Here is a 12,522-nt window from a genome sequence, read left to right as displayed (position 1 = left end):
TTTATTATTTCCCCCTCTGTTTTTCGGGTTCTAAACGGGTGATTGTGGTTTATTCCTTCTAGCTCCCCACTAGTATCATTTTAGTTAAATAAAAAAATTATTCGTTGTTGTTAAAAAATACCTACACTGACACTGGTTCACTAAACATTTGCAAGGAGTATTCTGAACCAAAAAATCTTGCACCCGTCACCAAAATCAAACATATGTAAATGAAAATTAATAATATATGTTATGTTTCATTTAAGGTACCATTATAACTAGTGTGTTTGGTCTCCTTTTACTTTCTTTCAAAATTAATTCATTTAGAAACCGAATTAAATGCCACATGCATACATATCTAATCTTATCACTGATTTATTGACTAATACTTAGAACTCTATATATTTTGTTACATCGATAATTATTGTATAGTCTAGTCTAGTCTATATCCATATCAATGTTTTGATTGAATAGGGCAGGGTTTGGTAATGTGTCAAATGAGTCTTTGGGGTTTACGGAATCGATTAGCCTTTTAAGTTGGGTTGAGTTCAACGTAAAGCATCGGCAAAAGAAATGCCAAAACATGCCACGTACCAACATAAAACGTACGAATTCTAAATATTGGTCGTGGATCTGATAATAGTTCAAGCTTTAATTGGTGCAAGTGGGTTCCCGCTAAGTGTAACATTTTCGCTTGGCGGGCGGGGCTAGGCAGAATTCCTACGGTGGAGGCCCTTCGTAAAAGAAACGTCAATATCCTAGAGTTGAGCTGCGGTTTTTGTGATGAAGGCGAGGATGCGGTTTCCAATTTGTTCACGGGGTGTATTGCTGCTAATGTTGTTTGGAATTCGATCAGTTGTTGGTGTCTGGTTCCACAAATTTTTGCGTTCTCGTTCTAAGATCTTATGAAGGTCCTCTTGTATTGTGGGTTAAATGAACCAGAGAAATCTATATTTCAAGGTTTGATTATCATTGCGTGTTGAAGTCTCTGGAAGGCTAGGAATGAAGCGAGATTCAGAAATAAAAGGTTTAGAATTGAAAAGGTTTTAAGCGAGGTGAAGTCGTTTGGTTTCTTGTGGGCTAGGAATAGAACTAAGTTTAAGAACTTGTCTTGGGAAAATTGGTGTAAATTTGTAATTATGTAATTTCGGTTATGTTGTGGTGCCTCCCGATTTTCGGGTTGGTAGTTTTCTAATGAAGTTCACATTTCAAAAAAAAAAAAAAAATCAAGTTGCCTTTGACTATTAATTAATACCTTTTTATTTGCAAAAAAGTTATAGGTTATTAATTGTATTGTCAATATTTTCTACATAATAATTTAGGACTTTAATGCATTTATAATTTAAACCATTGGCTATACAAAATAATTTTTTATGGTTATAATTTTAAAAAGCGAAAAAAAGGAGTTCTTTTAAGAGGCAATTTCATATATCATCTCCAAACTTATAAAATTACATATTTTCTTAAATTAGGCTTAGAAACAAAATGTAGATTAATTATTCATTAAAATCTTGTGTTTTTCAAAATTATATAAGGCCCCAAAACTTGAAAACTTCACAGTTGGATTATTGCATTGGACATAGTTATTAAACCAATAATAGTCATAGTCATCAAATAGCAACCGAATTGTCAAGAAATCAACTACATCAACTCATTAAATTAAAATAAACATTAAAAATAGAGTTAACTCCTGTGGTTTATGCAAATTAACAATTTAAGATACTAATAGTTTAAGTAACAATGTGAGGTACTAACCTTTCATTTTGTAACAAGTTGGGGTACTAACACTAACCCCATTTATTTCTAACAGATTTCAGGGGCAATTTCGTCCTTTTGCAAACATTAACTTTATTACCGGTATAAAACAGAAACCACAGGGGTTGTTTATGTAATATGCTCAAAGCTAATATTCATAGATATGTATTAATTCACAACATTGTGAGGAACAGGAAACTAACAGCGTTATAACGGTATGATCGTTGCTACGTTTGTTGCCAAGAATACTCATACACACAGCCCTTAGAGATAGAAAGTGAGTCGGTTCTAGAGAGACAGAGAAACGGTAGACAATAGACCGATGGTGGCGGAGCCGACAATGCCCTCCGATCGGCCTCCTTATCCCGGCTACGCAGTTCTTCGATGATGATGGTGGTGGTGGTGTTGCTTGTGGGTTTAACGTCGGCGGCATAGATCGGAAAATATGGGGGACGGCGGAACGAAGATGGTGACTAGGTTATGATGTTTTGCTCTCATCTCTCACAAATCTATTTACGTTGTTGGATTTGATGTTCGTTGTGCTTTTCTGATGTCAGCTGTTGCATATTTCTCTCTGTCCCTCTTGAATTTCTGATCCAATTTATAGTTGTTTGCTCGGTGATGGTGAGCTAAGGCTCATCTGAGAGTTAAACCTCAACTATTTTAGGGTAAATTTGATGCTCATAAATGGAACCCTAATTTTCAATTGGGTTTTGCAGGCTGTGGTGGCGGAAACCTCGAAGAAACCAGAGTTTGCTCTAACACAAGATGTTGTTTCAGTTTGGGAGTTTCAAATATTATGAAACAAAACTTTACGGCGAGTGCTGCTGTTTGGTTCGGTTCAGTTTTGAGCCTTAACTGAACCAAAACTGAAGTGTTCCATCTCGGGTAATCGGTTTCGGTTAATTTGCTTAATCGAGTATGCCTTAACCGTGTACGTATGTTGTTCTTATTTATATACAATTGAAGTTAGAATTTTTTGATTGTTATATATGCTTTTGGTTCTATTTACTTATTTGAGCATGATGTATCATGTATGTCAAATGATATTGGCACCAAAAGTTACAGAGGTGATGTTAAAGATTCACTTAAGAGATCAGAATATAGGCATGAAATTGTTAGAGATCAGAATATAGGCATGAAATTGTGTTATTGTTGCCACTGCTTCTTCTGGATAGAAGTTTGGAGAGGCATAAAACTGTGTTAATATCTTGAATATAAGTAAATGTAGTTGCCAATCATACGAAATTAAACCTGCAGCGGAGTGCGGGGCAAGACCTAGTTTTAATTACTAAACAACACAACAAAAAAGATACCATCGGCCTCCCCATCAACCTTCTTCTCCGACCGTTGTCTCGACACCGTAGCAACCCCACCCACCGTGAATTTCTTAAACACAATTATTAGACTGAACATTTATAAAATGTTAGCCATATGTTAATAATTTATAAAATGTTAGCCATTTGTTAATCCCTAAAATATTGCAGTGAACTTTTAAATATCTATATATATGAAACCCAAATAACAAAACCTAGGGGTTGTTTGTTTACCTTTTAATAAGGCTCTTAATGGTTCAGACATCTTACTAGTTCAGCACTTAATGGTTCAGACTGTTTGTTTCACGAGTAGATGTCCGAATGGTTCAGACATTTACCTTTGAATGGTTAAGCATTATACAGTGTCTGAATGGTTACGACCTCTAATCTGAATTGGTCAGACATTTGTCTCAAAACGGTTAAGCATTATACAAGCTCTTAATGGTTCAGACCTCTTACTGGTTCAACACTTAATGGTTCAGATTTTTTACTGGTTCAACACCTAACTATTCAGATGTTGCCAAACAACCTCTTACTAACTCACGATGAAATGTAAAGGTAGATATGATAATAGTGGAGAGTTCAAATGAGAAGAAATTTTTTGCAAGAAGAAAAAAGAACAAATTTCAACGAATAAGAATGCTTTATTTTACTTCATTTAATATAAGTATTTAATGTTACTATAAGGGTACAATGGTAAATCTACATAGGTCATTAATTTGTAGTCTTCCTCTTTAATAGCTAATACTTTGTAACTTATCTTCAAAATATATATTTTTTCAAAAAAATAAAATAAAATAATTTAAAGTGTAGGATAAATTACGAGTTGTGTAGGATAAATTCCGAGTTGTGTAGGATAAATTTCAACGTGTAGGATGAATTTCGAAATATGTAGGATAACTTTTGATGTGTGTAGGCAAAAAAAAGTTAGTGTGAAGGATAATAGTCTTTATGACTAATTAATTAGTAAAAAATGATAATAAATGAGATAAGTGAAAAAACTATTTAATGTTTTACAAAATTACCCTTTATTCTTTTTCTTCTCAATTAAATTTTATTCTCAAATGAACCTTCCCCTATATAATAATTCATATATATGTAATTTGTGTGGACAATAAAAATCAACAAACATATGCAGAGGGCATCATCACAATGAACCTGACAAAATCAGTGGCGAAGCTTGAAAAAAAAGTTCGGGGGGTCGGAAGGTAACGGACCTAAAAAATTTTTTATATCATGTAGTTTCGAGGTGTATGTTTGGGTCGGACGTCGGTGATTCGATTCGGGTCGGGTCAAACATTAATATCAAATAAAAAACGTTATCAAACATTAAAAAAAGTTATCATTTTATTATTCCCCATCGCATAATCTAATAACAAAACAAGTTAACAAATCACCCTAAAGTTCAAACTCTAATTTCTATCTAAATCAAATCACAATAAGATTAAACAAATAAAATTAGACATAGTTACAAAAAGATTCAACAAGTTTAGGGCAAAAATTCGGACCAATTTTACCCCTAGTTTCAACCTAAATCATATAAATTGCAGCCCTAAATTAAACCTAAAGATAAAAAACACACACATTTAACCTTATGAAGACTGAAGAAGTTGAACAGGAGTACAAGACCACAACAACGAGCAACGTTTTGGCTTCTGTTCTCGAACAAGAAGCTGAAGTCGAACAGTACCGAAACCTGCGTTTTCCCCCCTTCTGCAGTTCTGGCTTGTGGCTTCTGTTCTTCTGGTTGATGTCCCAAAGTAAATGAATTTAGGTTTTTTTTTTTATAGGGTGGGCTTTTAAGTTGGGCTATATATAGATTTGATTTGGGTTATATAATATACATTCTAGTATTCTACCGAATATAATGATTTGGGCTATAATATTTGGGCTAATTAAATATTTTATTTAGGCCATATAAATAAAAAAATTAAAACCAGCGGGTCGAAAACATATATACCTACAAAATCCTATCCAAAACGTACATATATAACATTACTGACCGAAAAGTTCGGGGGGTCGGGCGCCCCTCCCCGCCCCTTAAATCCTACGCCCTTGGACAAAATTATCCATGTTACCATACTTATAAATGACCAGTCACTACCCGATTAATCCTCAAACCATCTAACCCCTGTTTGGTTTCAACATATTTGTATTTTACACAAAAATAAGTATATTTTTTTTTTTTGTAAATTACAAAAACAATCCCTGATTAACTATATAGTTATATAGTTATTCCTTTAGATGTAAAATGACTTAAATGCCTTTGTACCTAACAGAAAACCTAACATATGTTAGTCTTAGTACCTCAAATTGTTACAAAGCTGAAAGTTGTACCTCAGAGTGTGATTTTCAACTATTAAAACCTGACATTGTTACTTCATATAAACCACAAGAACTAACCATGTAATTAACTCTTAAAAATAAACATAGAATGACTTCTAAGGTCGATAGGATGTCACTATCAAGAATACAGGAGTCTTCAATCCATGCCATAGACTTCCTGTTTGTTGATACACTTTTGTCTACATCATATATTTATCGTAATGCATATTATTCGGTCTTAGTTTACGTGATTAATATGAGTAGTTTGTTTGTGTTTGATATAAGTTGACCAAGTCAATGATATCCTCTTGTTATTGACATTGCAACATTTTTGTCAATAATAGTGATAACCATGTAAACGACAATGAATCAAGTTAAAAGATAATGACTGTCGTTTAGTGTCATGGACTATCGTTTGGATCTATAGACTGTTATTTAGGACCTGGAGGTATGTTCTACAAATACCTGCAGTGTCTTTTGCATTTTCAGTACTACTGAACAAAGAACAGAGGATGAGAGCATTTCTTGTAAACTTTGTGTCGAAACTTTGTTTAAATCAATACAATGTGAATCTTTGAGTATATCTTTGTGTGTTAGCTATGTTTATGCTCGATTTAGCGTGTTAACTTGGATTCCGCACTTGTTACACATATTTCCAACAAGAAATCCTTGTGTTCAAGATCCGAATTTGGACCTACACTATTGAACATCCATATCTATCAACCTGGCATGCATGCTAAAAAATCAGCTAGGCTAAGTGAGTTCTAGTTTTTAATAAAATAAGGAGTTAATAGTTTAAAAAAATGTTTAGCAATAGCATCAAATCACATTTTAACATTAGGCATGTACATCAACTTCAGTCATCAATTTAAACACATAGTTTAAAACAAACTTCACTGTCAACTGCTTAACCCAAAGCCAAACAGGCTTATACCGATACAAGACTCTATGCCTGCTACGCCGTCACACTCATAAGTTTAAACATCAATACATTTACGTGAATCATTAGATCAGTTAGCATCAAACATCATTTATTTAAGAGTTAAATGCCATTTTAGTCCCTGTGGTTTGGGGCATTTTGCTAGTATAGTCCAAATGTTTCATTTTTCGCATGTGGGTCCAAAAAGGTTTTATCGTTGCCATTTTAGTTCACTGGGTTAACTTCATCCATTTTTTCTGTTAACGAGAAGAGCAATTCGGTCATTTTATATATAATTCTGTTAACTAGAAGGGCAATTCGGCCTTATAAAATCACCAAATCACCCTTCTCGTTAACAGAAATAATGGATGAAGTTAACACATTGTACTAAAATGGCAACGGTAAAACTTTTTTGGACTCACAGGGGAAAAATGAAACCTTTAGACTAAACTAAGACAATGGTCCAAACCACAATGACTAAAATAACATTTAACTCTTTATTTAACCTTTAAACCTTAAATAAGCATTAAATTAGCATATACGTCAATTAACAACACATAATTGCTAGGATGCGTTTTTGGGAGTTTGAACCATTTAGGGTAGCATGCGTATCAACCCAAAATGTTAAAAACAGGGCATCTAAAACTCACCTGTTGTATAATGTTTTATCGTTGAAGTATTTACCCAACCTTGACTAGGCAATTCACATGTAACGATGTCATTAAACTATGTCCGCATACTCTAATGTGGAGCACATACTTGCCCGGGGACGCATACTATATAAGGAAGCGTAAAGTTAGTGAGTATGTGCTCAACCACACGGAGCGCAAACTATAAACGAAGCCCATAATCTAGCTAAGGCGTGAAATATAAAATGGAATGCATACTAAATGTAAAGCGCAAACTCATGACATAAGCACAAACTTTAAGGGAACTACATACCTATCGTGTCATCTTCTTCCTTGAGAGCCTAGACCAGCTGCAACAATGGCGAATCTTTCCTCAATGAACAAGCTCAAACTTTTCATGTTGGAAACACAATAAAACATCATATTATAACCAAATATGAGCCCATAATGTGTTTTTAATATAAAATCATACTTTTGATTCGAACCTAAAAAGTGTTGGAAATTCGTGAAAATAGCTCTTTTCACAAATATAGGAAAATAATTTTTTCTTATTTTGGACTACAAATAAATAAAAGAAAATGAGCGGTTTTTATATATTTATTTGTGGGTTTGTGTTCTATGTTGGAAGAGCTTCACAGCGAACTAAAACACGTCTAAAACATAGCTAAGATGAATGAGATATCGATGCTCAAAGTTTGGTGTTTGAAACTTGAATGCTGGAAAAGTGGGAAAGTGGCACTTTGTCCCACATTGGAGGAGAGATGAAACTTAAAGGGGTATTTAAGTGGGAACTCTCCATCTTTATTGTTTCTTGAAAGCACACACTAAGTGTACTCACGAAGGGTGCGGAGCACCCTAACTCGCGCTCGCGCACGCGCGCGCGCGTGGTGTGGGCGATGAGGCGCAATGTGGCGCTTTGATGGCGCACTTTGCACTTCGCTCGCATCGCAGCGAGCCGCTTGAGAGCCGACTTTATATTTTTGACCGCGTGCGTGTGGTGGAGCACAAGGGATCCAAGGACCAGGTGGTTGGTGACGTGGCATGCAGGCGCATGACTTTGGTGGGTCCGCGCGCAGTGGCGCATGACGTGGCAGTCTAGCACGTCCGCGCGCGAGTACACATGGCAGGTAGGCGCGCGGTTGCGCGCATGGAGCATGGGCACTGATGTGACGTGCGCGGCGCACCAAAGTGAGCCAATACGATGCGACTATGTGGCGTGTTCGTATAGACTCACAGGTGACGTGGCGCGCAGGCGCGCATGGAATTGAGCCAGTGTGGCGCACGTGAGCATGGAAGTGAGCCAAAATGGCGCACACACGCATGAGCGTGCAGACTTGCGCGCGCACCAGTGTGTCTTGCACGCGCGCGCGCGCAGAAACTTACAGCAGTTAATGCCAGTGCAGTTACACTTCAACATTTGAAACTGACGAGTCAACCATTTTGACTGAGAATTAAATGACGAATTAAAGTGCATTGAAGACGTTTAATGCAGTTTAATTCACCCATTTAATTATTTTTTCAATTTCTTCCAAGATCTGCAGTATAAATAGGCGGTCACCCCTACTGCAAGAACACACCAGAAAACTACAGCAGATACAATCTTCTCCCTCTGAATCTTCCTCTTCTTCAAGCAGCTAGGTACAGCTTCGGGTTGGAGTCAAGACCGGCAGTGCAACTGCTTTGGGCTGTTGTATACTGGAAACAAACGAGTTCTCCTGGGAGAAAACCTAACACGATCCTCAACCAAGAACAGTTTTTCAGTTTATAATTCTGTTCTTGTTTTTCTTTTTACTTTCAATTGTAATTGTTCTGTTTCAGTTTCATTCTGTTATTGCATTGTAATTCAAGTTAATAAAAGAATTTTATTTATTTTGCACGAACAGATTCTTACAAAAAGAACTCGAAACTGACTTAGTTGAAACTGCTGAAAAACAGTTAGGATATGATCCCCTCATCGTCCTTTTTCCAAATGTCATAAAATTTCCTTCAATAACTTTTCCCTTCAAAATTAAATATTTACAACTCATAATATTTTTGAAATGTTATAAAATATATAATTATAAATTATAAATTATAAATTTGCAACAAATTGTTGCATTGCAAGTTGTACTTTATGTTTGTAAAGTTGTATGGTTGTTTTCTATGAAACCATGTGTTAGTTCCATGGTTTTTATTTTGATGGTTTCTTGGTCACTAAAACTGACATTGGTATTTCATTGTCTCACTTTCTCTGTTTTTCTATTTCTAAATTATGAGATATTCTCTCTCTATATATATATGAGGCTCCACCGCCCCCATCTTCGCCCTTTTTCCGCCGTCGCTGACGGTTTTTACAACCATCACATATCATTTTCTTATTGAACGATTGTGCGGACCTTGTTTTGCCAATTTAGAAAGGGATATATGAAATTCTATTTTTATATTTAGTGATTGTTTGAAGATTTTCTAAGTGCTTCTTGGCATTTTCTGAAAGTTCTTGTACAAATAGATAGTTACATGGGTAGGGAACTAATGCAAAAACTTGACAAACTTAAAGTTTGCTTATATGAGAAGCGAACTCCAGTTAATTATTTTTTTTTCTTTTCTAATAATTTAGTTTTAACATATATTTTTATTTTTCAATAATAAAGTGTGCTCGTTAGTCTTATTTTTATTTTAGATACACAGTTAATTTAAAAAGACTGTCAACATTCCAATACAAAATTTATTGATAACTGGGTTGTATTAAAAATAAGTTGTTTTGAACTATTTTTTTACTCCAATTGTTATTTTAACTTTTATATAGTTTTGTTTATCAAGTGACCGCAATTATAAGCATTACAAGATAACATACTAAGAAAATCCCTTCCTAGAAGAATTTTGTTTAAATTCGGCCCCACTTTCGTTATTTGGCTTCTCTTCTTGTTTTATTTATACGTAAAAAAGTATGCATGTGACAATGAGCCTTTTGAGTTTGACGTTAACAGTAGTTTAAAATGATTGTAGTTTTTCAACAATCATACACCACAACAACGAACTGTTGTGGTAGAAAAACCGTAATGAGTTGTAAAAATCGTCACAAAGTCTCAAAATGTGAAAATTTAAAAAGAATTTTCTTATATTTGTTGCTATATATATAAGAAATTATTTACTTCGTCGTTGAAAAAATAAAAATTAGAAAAACTGTAAAAGTCGATGGTCTTTTGGTCTAGTGACATTAGACAAATTTACCTACAAATGACATGGATTCAAATTCCACGAGTGAATTTTAGGACATCATTTTAGGATGGTATGTATTTCAAGTTAGAAAAAAATGAAAAACCACAAAAACATAAATTAAATCCATCAATGTAATATATATCACTTTGCAACTTAGGTTTTTAATTTTTAACCCAATAATTTTACATCTTTTATAATTTAACCCTAACACTATTTCATTTTCAACTAGATAGTATATAAAACTTATAAGAATACAAATAGCTAGGTTAATTAACTCCGTCAAAAAAAAAAAAAAAACTAAAAGATCTTTAAAAAAATAATTAACTCTATATAATTAAGAAATCAAAACATAAATTATTCAACCTATCGATAAGGCCATAAAAATTAGGCCAATTGGATTTTAACACCTCTAACTTTGAAGAATTGGCCGATAACACCCGCAACTAACACTTTGATCTGTGACACCCCAAACTTTTAATTTTGTTTGTCATTTCATCACTCAGTTAAAAAATCAGTAACTGAGTTAGTCTTCCATCCTAGCTAGCATCATTAATCCTACATGGCATCGATGACGTGGCTAAGACATGTTATAAGAAGCAAAATCTGAGGGTAGCTGGCATTGTTGTTCTGTTTGTTTTGGAGGGAACGATCAAGGGTGACGTGACCTAGCTTCTCAAAATCAACAATCCATCAAGTTTAAACACCGATCAAGGTAAGATTTCACATCAACTAGTAGATTATGCAATGGGGGAAACGATTGATGTTATGCTTTGGTATGGTGGTTACATTGAGTTAGGTTTTGGTGTACCACAGTATGTTGGGGGTGAATCTAGGTTAATTAAAGTTGATGTAGACCACATTTCATACTTTGAGCTAGCAGATTATGCATTGGAAACGAAATGCTATAAATCAAGGAACTTTCATATGTATGGGTTGGATGCGGATGATGGTGAAATTAGGCATTTTCGTGATGATAGAGATGTGTTGGAGTTGGTTAAGAAGGTTTTTAATTGGAGTGAAACATTTATGGAAGTATTTGTTCAAGAACGTCAATTGAGTGCACCTGAAGCCCACTCCAGTTCTAAGCCAATTAAACCTGATACCCAGCCCAGTAACCCTGTTACCCAGCCCAGTAAACCTGAAGCCCAATCCAGTAAACTAAAAGCCCAATCTTCTAGGGTTTCCCCTGGATGCAGCTCCAACTCAATAGGGGTCGCAAGCAGACGAGGACAGTTAAGATAGTGAATTCAGTGTGGAAGATGAAGAGTCAAATTCTGATGATGAAGATATGATGAACTAGTTGAGGCCAGTGATGAAGAGGAAGCTGCAGATGATGTACTTGGATTAGAGTCAGACAGAGAGGATGTTGAGTGGATACGGTCACAACATGCAGTTAGAGAGGTAACCAAGATACATTTGGAAGCCAAAAAGAAAGTGCTTGATGAGGTAGTACATGAAAGACAAACAGAGGGTAATTTGCATGAAACAGAGGGTAATTTGCATGAAACTGAAGATGCAAGGGTAGATGGAAACAGTAGTTAAGAGGAATCTGACGGGGACATTTTAACACCTGGTGATAGTGAGGATGATGATATCAGGGGCAAGAAGTACAAGGAAGCAGCCCCATCTGTAGGTGAACATACAAATTGGAAGAAATTTATTTGGAAGGTGGGAATAAGGTTTGCATCAAGGGAGGCCTTTAAAGAGGCAGTGAGGCAGTACTCAGTAGCTAATGGTAGGAACTTGTACCATGCAAAGAGCGAAAAGACTGCATGTGGCCGTATTGTTGTCAATTGTGTTAAAGGGTGTTCATTCTTTATACTTTGTTCACTTCATAAAGGGAAAGAGTGTTACTTGGTAAAGAGAGTGAAGCATACACATACCTGCCAAAGAAACATGGTAAAGAATAGACAGCTAACTGCAATGTTCATAGCTAATGAGTTCCTGCAAGTGTTTAAATCCAAGCCCAACTGGTCAGCTAAGGAAATCATATTGGTTGTGAAACATAAGTATAAAGTAATAATCACCAAGTGGCTAGCCTACAAGGCTAAAGCATGTGCCCATAAGAAACTTCATGGATCAATGAGGGATCATTATAGCAAAATTGGTGCATACATGGAGATTTTGAAAAAAGTAAACCCAACATCAACATTTGTGCTTGTTACTGCACCACCAGGTTTCATTAACTTAGATCCCACAGCCACTTGTGAAACTTTTTTCAGACTCTTTGTGTGTTTTGATGGTGTGAAAAGAGGATTTCTAGCTGGATATAGGAAGGTCTTGTGTCTAGATGGTTGTTTTCTAAAGACCTTCCTAGGAGGGATGTTGTTAACTGCAGTTGGCAGAGATGCTAATGATCAGATGTATCCATTGGCATGGGCAGTTGTAGATGGTGAAAATA

General features: G+C 35.4%; 1 long non-coding RNA gene across 1 annotated transcript; it reads left to right on the top strand.

The window, feature by feature from the left end:
* The first annotated feature begins 1,939 nt into the window (after positions 1–1,939).
* LOC110900064 lies at positions 1,940–2,808 on the top strand. Its single transcript, XR_002570745.2, has 2 exons — positions 1,940–2,211; positions 2,454–2,808. It is a non-coding gene; the product is annotated as an uncharacterized LOC110900064 (long non-coding RNA).
* The last annotated feature ends 9,714 nt before the right edge of the window (positions 2,809–12,522 follow it).

The sequence above is a fragment of the Helianthus annuus genome, chromosome 13 (genome assembly GCF_002127325.2).
Source record: "Helianthus annuus cultivar XRQ/B chromosome 13, HanXRQr2.0-SUNRISE, whole genome shotgun sequence".
Classification (NCBI taxonomy): Eukaryota; Viridiplantae; Streptophyta; class Magnoliopsida; order Asterales; family Asteraceae; genus Helianthus; species Helianthus annuus.
The sequence above is the reverse complement of the archived record's forward strand: the minus strand, read 5'-3'. Positions and strand labels throughout refer to the sequence as shown.